This window comes from Pinus tabuliformis, chromosome 7 (genome assembly GCF_031772625.1).
Source record: "Pinus tabuliformis cultivar Carrire ecotype Pingquan chromosome 7, CPIR1, whole genome shotgun sequence".
NCBI lineage: Eukaryota > Viridiplantae > Streptophyta > Pinopsida > Pinales > Pinaceae > Pinus > Pinus tabuliformis.
In genome coordinates, this window is record NC_142293.1 from 1,421,759,238 (window position 1) to 1,421,770,341 (window position 11,104).

Here is an 11,104-nt window from a genome sequence, read left to right on the forward strand (position 1 = left end):
TTTTTTGTATTATTTCTGCACCTCCTCAAGTAATTTCTTACCCCTCTTGTAATTGGTTCATTGAACCTAAGGAATATATATTAGGCACTAAAGTTCAGACCTAATTGTGGCATCAAAATGACATTTACATTTAGCCCTAGGCTTACCCTATGACATATTATTTCGGCCCTATTCAATCTATTATGTTGAATCAATTCTAAAGCTTGTTTATCCATCTATGCCCAACTCAAACCCAAAATTCTAGACAGAAATGCGCAATTGGAAATCATAATAATAATAATATTAATATTATATGAATTGTTTTTTATTTATATAGGTATTTTCATTTTTGTTTATTTAAGTCAAGATTGGTAAAAAAAAATTAGATTTTTATTTTGGCCGACATTAGTTAAAATTTCAGTTGGATGAACAAACTTACACATCTAAGTCCTTTCATATCCATCTATGCCCAACTCACCCAAAATTTTGGACATAAATGCATAATTGGAAATAATAATATTAATAATAATAATAATAATATAATTGTTATATGAATTGTTTTTTATTTATATAGGTATTTTCATTTTTATTTATTTAAGTTGAAATTAGCCAAAAAAATTATACTTTTATTTTGGCCAAAATTAGTTAAAATTTCAAATGGAGGAACAAACTTACACATCTCCTCCATATTGCGTTGTAGAATGTGCCTCTCAGCGCAACTAGACTAAATCCATCTAACTCCAGATTTATCATGCGCCAATAGAGATCAAATCCCTTAGAGTGCAAACCTTCTTTCTGGAGTGTATAATTTGAGGAATGTTTTTCACCTCAAGGGATTTGATCCCTCTCTGCACATAATAGATCCAAAGTTAGACGAATCTAGGATGCTTCCAGTTGAGTGAAACAATGCCACATTTTTAGATTATTATTATTATGTATATGTCTGAGATAAACTTCATACTTCGAAATTTACATTTTGTTGTTTTCTTTGCTTGACATGACCATATCATTCTTATCTTTAATTTAGTCTATGTTGTTTTCCTTGAACGATTTGTACATCTATGTTTGGATGCTTTTAGTGGTTTGTGTGTTTATGTGTTTAGACTTGGATGGTAACTTTTGTGAATGTTACAACTATTGGGTTATATTTATATATGTGTGTGTAATTATTTGTTAGTAATTAGTTGGTGATGAAGAAGGGAGACAATCTTGTTAATAGTTTACAGGAGGATTGATACTGCACATCAATTTCATTTAATTTTAAGTATCTTAACTTTTAACAACAAATTAATTCTTAATATTGTCCCTCCAGGTATTACTAAATATATCTTGAAGAGTAGTTTTAATTTTAAATTTTCTCAGTTACCTCAATTTGTTGAGATGATAGATATTGCTAATAACTTTAATGATGAAATAAAAATTTTGAATGCAAAGTGACAATGTAATAGTGTTGAATAATAGAAAATGTGAATAATAAGAATGTAGCCAATTACAAATAGTCTTCATTGTGATCAATCTCAAACTATTTTCTTCTACTATTCTTATTGTCACCCCTGTTAGTTTTTCCATCTTTTCATATCAATTATATGAAAAGGGAAATTGAAATTGTAAACCATTCAAATCTTCAACTCGAGTTATTGTAGTAAACATCATACCTTCTCTCTCTTACTCTCCAATATTAATAGGTTGAATTACTATAACACAAAAATCAATGCACATTGTCAACAATTTTTTTGTGCTTACACTGAAATCAATGCACATTGTTAATCCAATCACTTTAAAATTAATGTACCATCATATATCCAGTTACATCAAATGAGAAATCAACATCTACACTGAAGTCAATGCATCTAATGCAAGCAATCAAATAGTATTAGAAAACAACATCTACATTGTAATAAATGCATATAATGCAAGCAATCAAATAGGATTAGAAATCAACATCTACACTAAAATCAATGCATCTAGTGCAAGAAATCAAATATAATTAGAAATCAACATCTACACTGAAATCAATGCATCTAGTGCAAGCAATTAAATAGAATTAAAAAACATCTACACTAAAATCAATGCATCTAGTGCAAGAAATCAAATAGGATTAGAAGTCAACATCTACATTGAAATCAATGAATCTAGTTCAAGCAATCAAATATAAATAGAAATCAACATCTACACTGAAATCAATGCATCTAGTGCAACAAATATTCTTCCTTCTCTCCCCTTCCATCTATGTCGCTCTCCATCTCTCCTTTGTCTCTCTATATGATGCCTCAAAAACAAAAATGCTCTCTTTCTACATATCTATTTCTCTATCTCTCCCTCACTCCCTCTCTCTATCTCTCTCTTCTTCCCTCTCTTCACCTTCCATTTATATCTCTATCTCCCTCTATCTCTCATTTGTCTCTCTGTATCACCCCCAAAACATACACACTCTTTCTCCATATATATCTATCTCTCCCTCTCTCTTCCTCTCCCTCTCTTCCCCTTCTCTCCCTCTCTCCCCCCTTCTATTTCTCTTCCCTCCTAATCTCCTCTCTCCCTTTATCTCAATCTCGCTTATCAGTCCCTCTCTCTCTCTTCACCTTTCTCTATGTCTTTCTTCCTATCTCCCTCTCTCTCTCCCCTCCATCTCTTTCTCCATATCAACATCTACACAAGACCATGATGAATCTATAGATGGAAAGGAATTTGAGACTCAAGATGATGATCCTAAAGAAACATAGGTTCATGTATTGTTCTAAATGATTGATCTTGAAAACTCCATATCCTATGAATTTTGAAGAGGGGGATTCTATATAGTAGTGATTGCACAATTGAAAAAACATCCTTTGATATGTTGATGTTAGATTTGAAATAATCATCAAAGGAAGTTTAGTGAGTATATGAAACGGATGATTTGGTCATGGAAAGTTTCAAGAAGGACTCATTGACAAGTGGAATCAGTCGTGGAAAATCATAAGAAGCATAGCATGCTAGGGGGAGAAAGGTAATTTATTGCAGGAAGGAATTGTAAGATATTTACTTAAGGGGACTAAACATTTTCCATTGATGTCAAAAGGGGAGAGAAGTCATGAAAGGAATATCAAATTCATGCAATCAATGAGAGTGGTGATCATAGGGAGAGTATGTGTTGCCATCAATCACAAAGAATCTTAATATTCATCCAATTTGCATTGATTGGAAGCTCCAAATGAAAAGAATCCTTGGAAATTCCAAGAAAGCCCACACTTGTTTAATATTTTGAGGATGAAGATCAATGTATTTTCTTACAAGACCACCTTTACTTGATTCTCCATGTCATACTGATTCCATCGATATGTGGTATGCCTTGTAAATCCTCTTGGTTGAGGAGATATGGCCTTTCAACGTTGAAACCCCAATTTTTTATCAAGGAACCCCAAAGGAGGTGCGAGAAGAAAATTTTATATTATCTAAGGAAATAAAATGAGCCTATCCTATTCTAGTCAAAGTTGAAATATTTCCTCAAAAATGATTTATCAAAATTCAAATTAATGTTGTCCTAAAGTTGGTTTTGGCCCCAAGTCAAATTTGAAATTCAATTTGAAACAACTCCCTCCAAAAATGCAAGTCATCCTTAATATTTTGGCTCCAAAAACAAATTTTGAAATTCAAAATTCAAAAATTACTTTCCTTGCAAGTTATATTCCCTCCTTTTCAAATTGATTTCTAAGAAGCCTCTTCTATTAGTATAAATAGATCTCATCATTTTCTCAAGTGTGTATCAATTCATTCTTATTCTCTGTGATATTTTGACCTAGCACAACCATGAATTATCTCAAAAGGAGGCCAATATTTGAGGCATGTTTGGGTTATTTACTTTTGTTTGGGTTATGGCTATGGTTGGGAACTTCTGAGAGTTTCTGAGGTCATTTGGCCTTTCTTGTTGGCTAATCTAAGTTCAATATAAAGCACATTGAGGAAATACCTTATAATACATGTGATTTTCTCTTATTGGGGTTTCATTGTTGGTTTTAAGGAAGACCTCAGAGGCCAAATTTTGGCTCTTGTTCAGGATAGTATTTTTGGTAAACCGCAGGGCCTAATAGCATCCTAATTCGAGCCCTAATCAGAGGTGTTTTTTGGCATAGTTTGAAGCATACTATTTGGCCTCCTTCATAGTTTATTCTAAAGCACTATGGAATTGTTTAAGTTGAAGTGTTATGCACAAGTACAACCCTCTACTGGGAATAATATGACCTTCTTAGGGCATTGATTGTTGACATACATGGCACTGGAGTAGAATGTTTGTGAAGCTTGATTTTTGAACTCAATTTGAAATATTTATTTTATTTTCTTATCAATTCAAATCTGAGCAATTGTAATGTTTTTCAACCCTCTATATCAGGGAGAAATATGAGCTTAGAATATCAAGTACCTTGGGGGAATCTCTATGAGAATCGTTGCAAATTGTAAATAAATTTTGGCACATCTATCTTATTTGGTTGAAAGGATTTTTGTGCATTATTTTTGCACCTCCTTAAGTAAGTTTTGACCCCTTTTGTGTTTGGTTCATTGAACCTAAGGAATAGATCTTAGTCACTAAAGTTCAGGCCTGATTGTGACATCAAAATGACATTTAAATTTAGCCCTAGTCTTATCATATGACATTATTTTGGCCCTCTTCAATCTGTTATGTTGAATGAATTCTAAAGCTTGTTTAGAGTAGTTCAATATTGACAAGCGTTATCAGAGGTTTGGCCCTCTTTTGATGGGCTAGTTTGAGCTTACCCGTGGAACAATTCATGCAAACAATGCAAATCCTTTGAATCCAATCACTCAGTCCATACCAAAATCAAGTTTTTATGTCTAGTTGCATCTCTAGGCACAATACTTCAGATTAGAAAAGTAGTGAAGGGTTGTTCATTAATGACACTTTCTAATATTACCATGAGAGCCCTAATCAAAGGTTTATTTACAAGACTAATCATTGTTGGAAGAAAAGTTTGGATTCTCTTCTACCGGTTCATTTAATCTCAGAGTGTGTTCCAGATGAGAATTTCTGACCTCGTCAAAGAAAATTTGAAGTTGTGGTAAGAAGTAGCATTTGTGGCAGAAATTAAGTTTGAACCTATTTCACATTAGTCATATCATTATAGGTATGAAATGGAGGTAGAATATCCTTAAGGTCTGTACAAGAGAAATTTTGAAGAGTCAAGGAAGGTTGAATCACCATTGCATTTTTAAAGCCTACATTAGTATTCCAAAGGGTTTGTTTTGATTGATTGAATGTGTGTCGAATTACATTGATGGAATTTGATAAATTATTACGATTTGATATGATGTTACTTCCTAGTTGAGAAAATTTGGCGTTGAATATGTGCATTACATAGAATTTTGGCATTGATGCATGTTTGATGAGTTAGAATTTGACAACTTGAGAATATTCTTGATGAAGAGTAGAGACAAGACATAATTTTTAGGTTTTCCAGCTAGGGGTTGGTGCAAAAACATAGTTGATTAGCTATTATTTGATGTACATATTAAATAGAAACATATTTGATTGACTAGTGAATGTATTATAGGTTTTTTTGTATTCATTTTGAGCACAAGTGGATCTAGTCTAAAAATTGTGAAATGTAGTTTGCCATGGTGAGCTGAGCATTCAAGCCTCCAAGGCAAGTGGTAACTTGTTTAGCAGGGTGGTAGGGTGGTGCAAGGTAGGAAAGTAGAGTCTCCTTTAGGTTGGATCTTGAGAACACTTTAGGGTGACAGGGTGGTGCTAGGGTAGGTTAGGGTGTGCATGGGGTGTTGGAGTGACCTTCTACTGTGAGATGGTAAATTTATGGATTTGGAGCATCCTTTCAGTAGGAGTTGGTAAATACAGGGAGTTGGAGCATCCTTCCAATTGGAGCTAATAAACCAAGGAGTTGGAGTGTCCTTTAAGTTGGAGTCTGCAATCCAGGGTGTTGGATCCTCCTTCAGTTAATGTTGAAAATATTGGAAGTTGGAGCTTCCTATTAATTTAAATTATTAAAGACAAATATTAATAAGAATTTGATGGCTTTTCTCCCAGAAAGGTCCCACCTAAAGATCTCTTGTGTACTATCTCTATTGTTGCGAATTGTTGAATTGTTTTAATGAATGTTTATGTTTATCTAATGCTAATGATAATTTATGCTCTATGAAGTTAAAATTAACTAATTGAAAGGAAATATTGATTCACCCCCTCTCAGTATTTCCAACACAATGAAAAATTCAAATCAATGAAGGAGAATGATGACCCTGCCTTCCCATCCTATGGAGTAATGGGAGGTGGTGATTTGCATTAAACCTTAACTCAAGTGAGAGTAGGATATTAATTGTCCCTCTTGACTTCTTAACCATGTTTGTAGAAAGCATTTCTTGTGGCAACGACAATTGGTCTCCTTGCCACCTCCATCACATCATTGATCACCCCCATCAGGGAAACATTAACACAAATTAAGGATACCAAATCTAAATCAAGTTATTTCACTAAATATATATGTTATATAGAATTAAATTGAAAAATAAATAAATAAATAAATCTATAAAAATATATTTATTAATAAACTAATTATAAAATAAAAATAATAATATTTGTATAATAAATTTATAAAATCATTATAATAAAAAAAATCAATAGAATTTTTTAACTAAAAGATATATTTTTAATTTAGTTTAATTTTCTTTTTAAACTATCGTGGACATTCCACTAGACAATTCATTACAATAGATCTTATGAAATTATACTTAAAACATGAAATCTACACTATGAGGGTTAATTTCCCCTTAGATTTCTCACTTTCATTAATTATTATGTTATGCTTATAAATGTAATAAATAAAATATGTAGAAACTAGAGAAAGACAAATTAAAACTCACAAACCAGAATGAACACAAGACATGGCCTGGGAAATCCTTTCGAGAGAAAATATATTTAGAAGGTGAGGCTACTATGGTCTCTTTTTCTATGAATGGAAATGGATGTTAGTATAAATGATTTATACATGTAGCCTATGGGATGTTAAAATATACAAACCAAATTATTTTCTATGTATCTATCCACTCTCAGCTACTCTTCTCATATATGGAACAAAATGTAATCGAATAGAATGGAACCCATTTTCATCCAATAGCCTACTAGTGGTTAACTAGAATTAAAATATGGAACCTTATAGATTCTTCTTCTTCATGATCACATGGCTAGCCCCTTTTCCATGAATAATGAGGGATAACATGGCATCCTCTCAAATCACAATGGAAAAAAGAAAGAAATTGAACTTATAAGTAGCATAATTTTTGCATTCAGAGTTTGATTGGGGAATTATTACACCATTGGAAAGATATTTACATGTATAATAACACTAGGGGGCATGTGATTAGGAATAATTTTTTTATCCCCAAAAAACATCATTTCATTTCTCAAACTTCTTCCTGAATATTTCAAACCCAACTTTTCCTAACTAGGACTGGCAAGTGAAAATGGTCCTTTGCATTGATTCCTCCATTTCTTTTACTTTGAAAGAATCAAGATGGATGGAAAATAATACAATGACCTAATCCAAATCATAATTTATTTATAAATTATAAATACTTAATTGATTGTAATAAATCTCCTTAAGATAATAATATATTTCAAAGTAGAATAAACATCGTAATCAATGTGGAGTATGAGCAAGGGAAAACCATCTCTTCGTGGCTAAGGTTTACCCTAGCTACTCTTTGCATTTAGCGTTTATGGGAATTATTCATTGTTGTTACTCAAAATTGTAACTAGGTTCGGTCTTCATAATGACCTAATTAATAATTCCATTGCATATTCTTTATAAAGAAAGAAAGAGAAAGAAAGAGAATGTATACTTTATTTTTGGAGTATGGATTTTATACTCAAGTTTGAGTCAAAAGCATGTTCTTAATGCTTTTACATTTTCTAGGTCTTTCTAAGATAAAATAATATTATTGTTCATGTGTCATAGTCTCATTCAAACACTTTGTAATAAAGAAAAATATTTATTTTGGCAAGAAAAAGCCACTTATAAGCCCATGACCAAGTCAGCCTAAGGAGCAAATCAAGTTGTCCTTAAGGGAGGGAATTAAACCCTTAGGAAAGGCTATATAAAGGAGAGGAGATTGACTCATTTGACACACATCAATCACAAGTTAGATCTGCAATAGTGAAGAAGGAAAATAGTAGCTGGAGGGATGAAGAAGAAGAATATAAGCTGAAATTTGTTTAAAGATCATCATTAGGGGACTTTTGAGGTCTAAAACGGGCCTCCTAAGCAAAATGTACAACAAAATTAAACTTTGTAAGAACTAATAGGATTCAAGATGATGATGTCAACCATGGGGAATGATTCGCCATTTTTTGAGAAAAAAAAGTAAAAATATTAAAAAATAATAAAATAATAAAACTACTTTTTCAACTCATATTTTTAACTTATCTCCCTAAGGGTTTGCTCAAATTTCGAGCATGAGTACTCATTGGATGCAGAATTTAATTCCTCATTGAAGGAGTACCCATGTTGCATACTTTTGATGGACCTTGCTACATGAAAAATGAGAAATACATCAAAAAACGTGATTGCAATCACATTTTTCATGTATTTCTCATTTTTCATGTAGTAGGATCCATCGAAAGTATGCAACATGAGTACTCCTTGGATGAGGAATCAAATTTGACATCCAATAAGTGTTTCTGGTCGAAATTTGAGTAAACCCATAGGGAGACAAGTTGAAAAAATAGTTTTTTCTTTTTTCCCTCTAAAATTTGATGATGTAATCTAATCTTATTTTATTATTTCACTATTATTTTATAATTTCCTTAGGATGCCCATTTTAGACCTCAAAATTCCCCTAACGTTTCTCTTGTTTCGCTCTAAATTTTTTGAAATTTCCAATTATAGGGGGGCGAAGTTCTATTGCAGGGGGATGGAATTCTGTGAAGCAATTGTAGGAGGCTAAAGTTGCAGCATCATATTAGCAGTATCAAAGTTCTAGAAGCTACCTTGAGAAAGATCTTGCTGGGGGATGACTTGGTGCTTGGTAGGATTATTGGCTTTGGTCTTTGGGTCTTGGAAGTATCTTTTGTAAGAAGATTCTGAAGAAGAAGAGAAGCATAATCTGGTTTTTCCCGTTGGAGGGGTTTCGCCTTGGCTTGGAGCCTATACCTTGTGTACTTTGTATTGTTGTGATCTTAATTGTTTTGGTAATTGCTTAATGAACAAATATCTAATAAAGTAATAAAATGCCAACACATATCACAAGTAACTATCAAGTTAAGGAAAATCATCTAAATATATGTCTCCAGATTCTCCAACATGGTATAGAATGAGACTAAATATCACATGTTTGTTGGGACTATGGTAAGGGTTATAAGGAAGGGTTTCAAGATTCATGGAAATCTCGCTACATTTATTAATAATTGTCTATTTAGTAAATCGAAATCTATTCTCTACTTTATCTGACACTTTCAAGGACGAGAATGTATGGGTTATTCACAGTGGTTCCTCAAGACATATGATGGGAGAATGTAGTCAAATTCAAACCCTATTTAAGGGAAAGTTAGCACATTCAATTAAACTTGAAGACAAGAAGAGTTATCTAGCGAAAGGAATCAGATCCACTTCATTGGAGCTCAATTCTAGTGGAAGCATTCACCTAAACTATATCTTGTATGTTCTGGGTTTGAAGAAAACTTACTTTCTATTTATTGTCTAGAGGATAAGGGCGATAGAGTTGCTTTTTTTGATGGCAAGGTTTTGGTTTGGGGCAAGGGATAAAGTATTAATGATGCTAGGGTAATTTGGATTTATGAGGGGACATTTTATAGACTCTTTACACCTCTATCTCAAGCCCTAGGCCACTTGGAAGTGAGTCCTTTCGAACTATGGCACAGAAGGTATAAAATGTAACAGCCCTGGTGAAAATTCCATGTAATAAATGTTAAAAACAATAACCATGGATGATTGGGACACTTATTCCAAGATTAATGTTGGGCAAGACATCCTACTTCGTGTTCACTTGGTTGTTTATGGCTAAGCAAATTAGCAAAGGCAATGACTAAGGCATTAAAAGGAATTTTTGGCACATTTATTTATGAAAATAATGGAAATTAGGAGAAAAAGGAGGTGAAAGGTCACAGGTTGCATGTGAGGAGGAAAATGAAGGAAAATAATGGAAAATGAAGAAAATAGAGGCCTCATCCATAAAAAGGATTCTGAGGATCAGTTGGTAACCTTTTGTCAGTTCAGTGTTGGAGCTCTCTCTCATTATTCGCTCTCTCATACTCTTGGATACTTAGAGATTTCTTGGAGCACTCTTGGAGGGTTTGGAATACTTGGATTCCTAGAGTAAGAAGGCAAAGGAAGAGCAGGAAAGTGTAAGAAGGATTTGGCATCAACAAATACATCATATTTTCTTGTAGGTACCAAGTTGCATGTATGATTTCTTCAATAGTTTTGGCATGCATGACTTATGGATGTGGGTTCTTGGTTGTGATCTGTCATTGGCATGAGGTTTCCTGAACGGACAGTGGGTTGCCTAGCCTTGCCATTTCCTAGATATCCATGGTGATTGTGGGTTTACTTTCATGATTGTTTTTGGTTGGTTTTCATTATTCCTTAGCTTGGGTTGAGTTATTAGTTCCTAGAATCCCTGGTTGGACAAATGCTCTGGAAGCCCTGTAATAGCTTGGGTTGCGATACTAGTCTTAGAAGCCTTGGTTGCACAAATGCTCTGGAAGCCCTTGGTGGGTTGAGTTACTAGTCCTGGAAGCCTTGGTTGGACAAATGCTTTGGAAGCCCGATGGCAACTGTGCATTGAGTTACTAGTCCTGGAACCCTTGGTTACAACAAATGTTTTGTAAGCCCTAGAATGATCCAGGTCCAGGTGTGACGAAGGACCCTTCCAAGACCTTTTACTTTCATGATGTGTTAAATTGCATTTTTAAAAGAACCTAAATGAATACATCTGCATGTTGTAAAGAAGAGGAACATGACATTCATCAACACATGAAAACATAAGCCGTTGATAACGGAGTTCATCCAAGAGGGACTATGTCTCTGGGCCCCAGTGTCAAGATGGTGTAGGCCGCTGCATTAAGTGCTATCAATAGTGGTGATGTACATAGAGGTGATGTTGA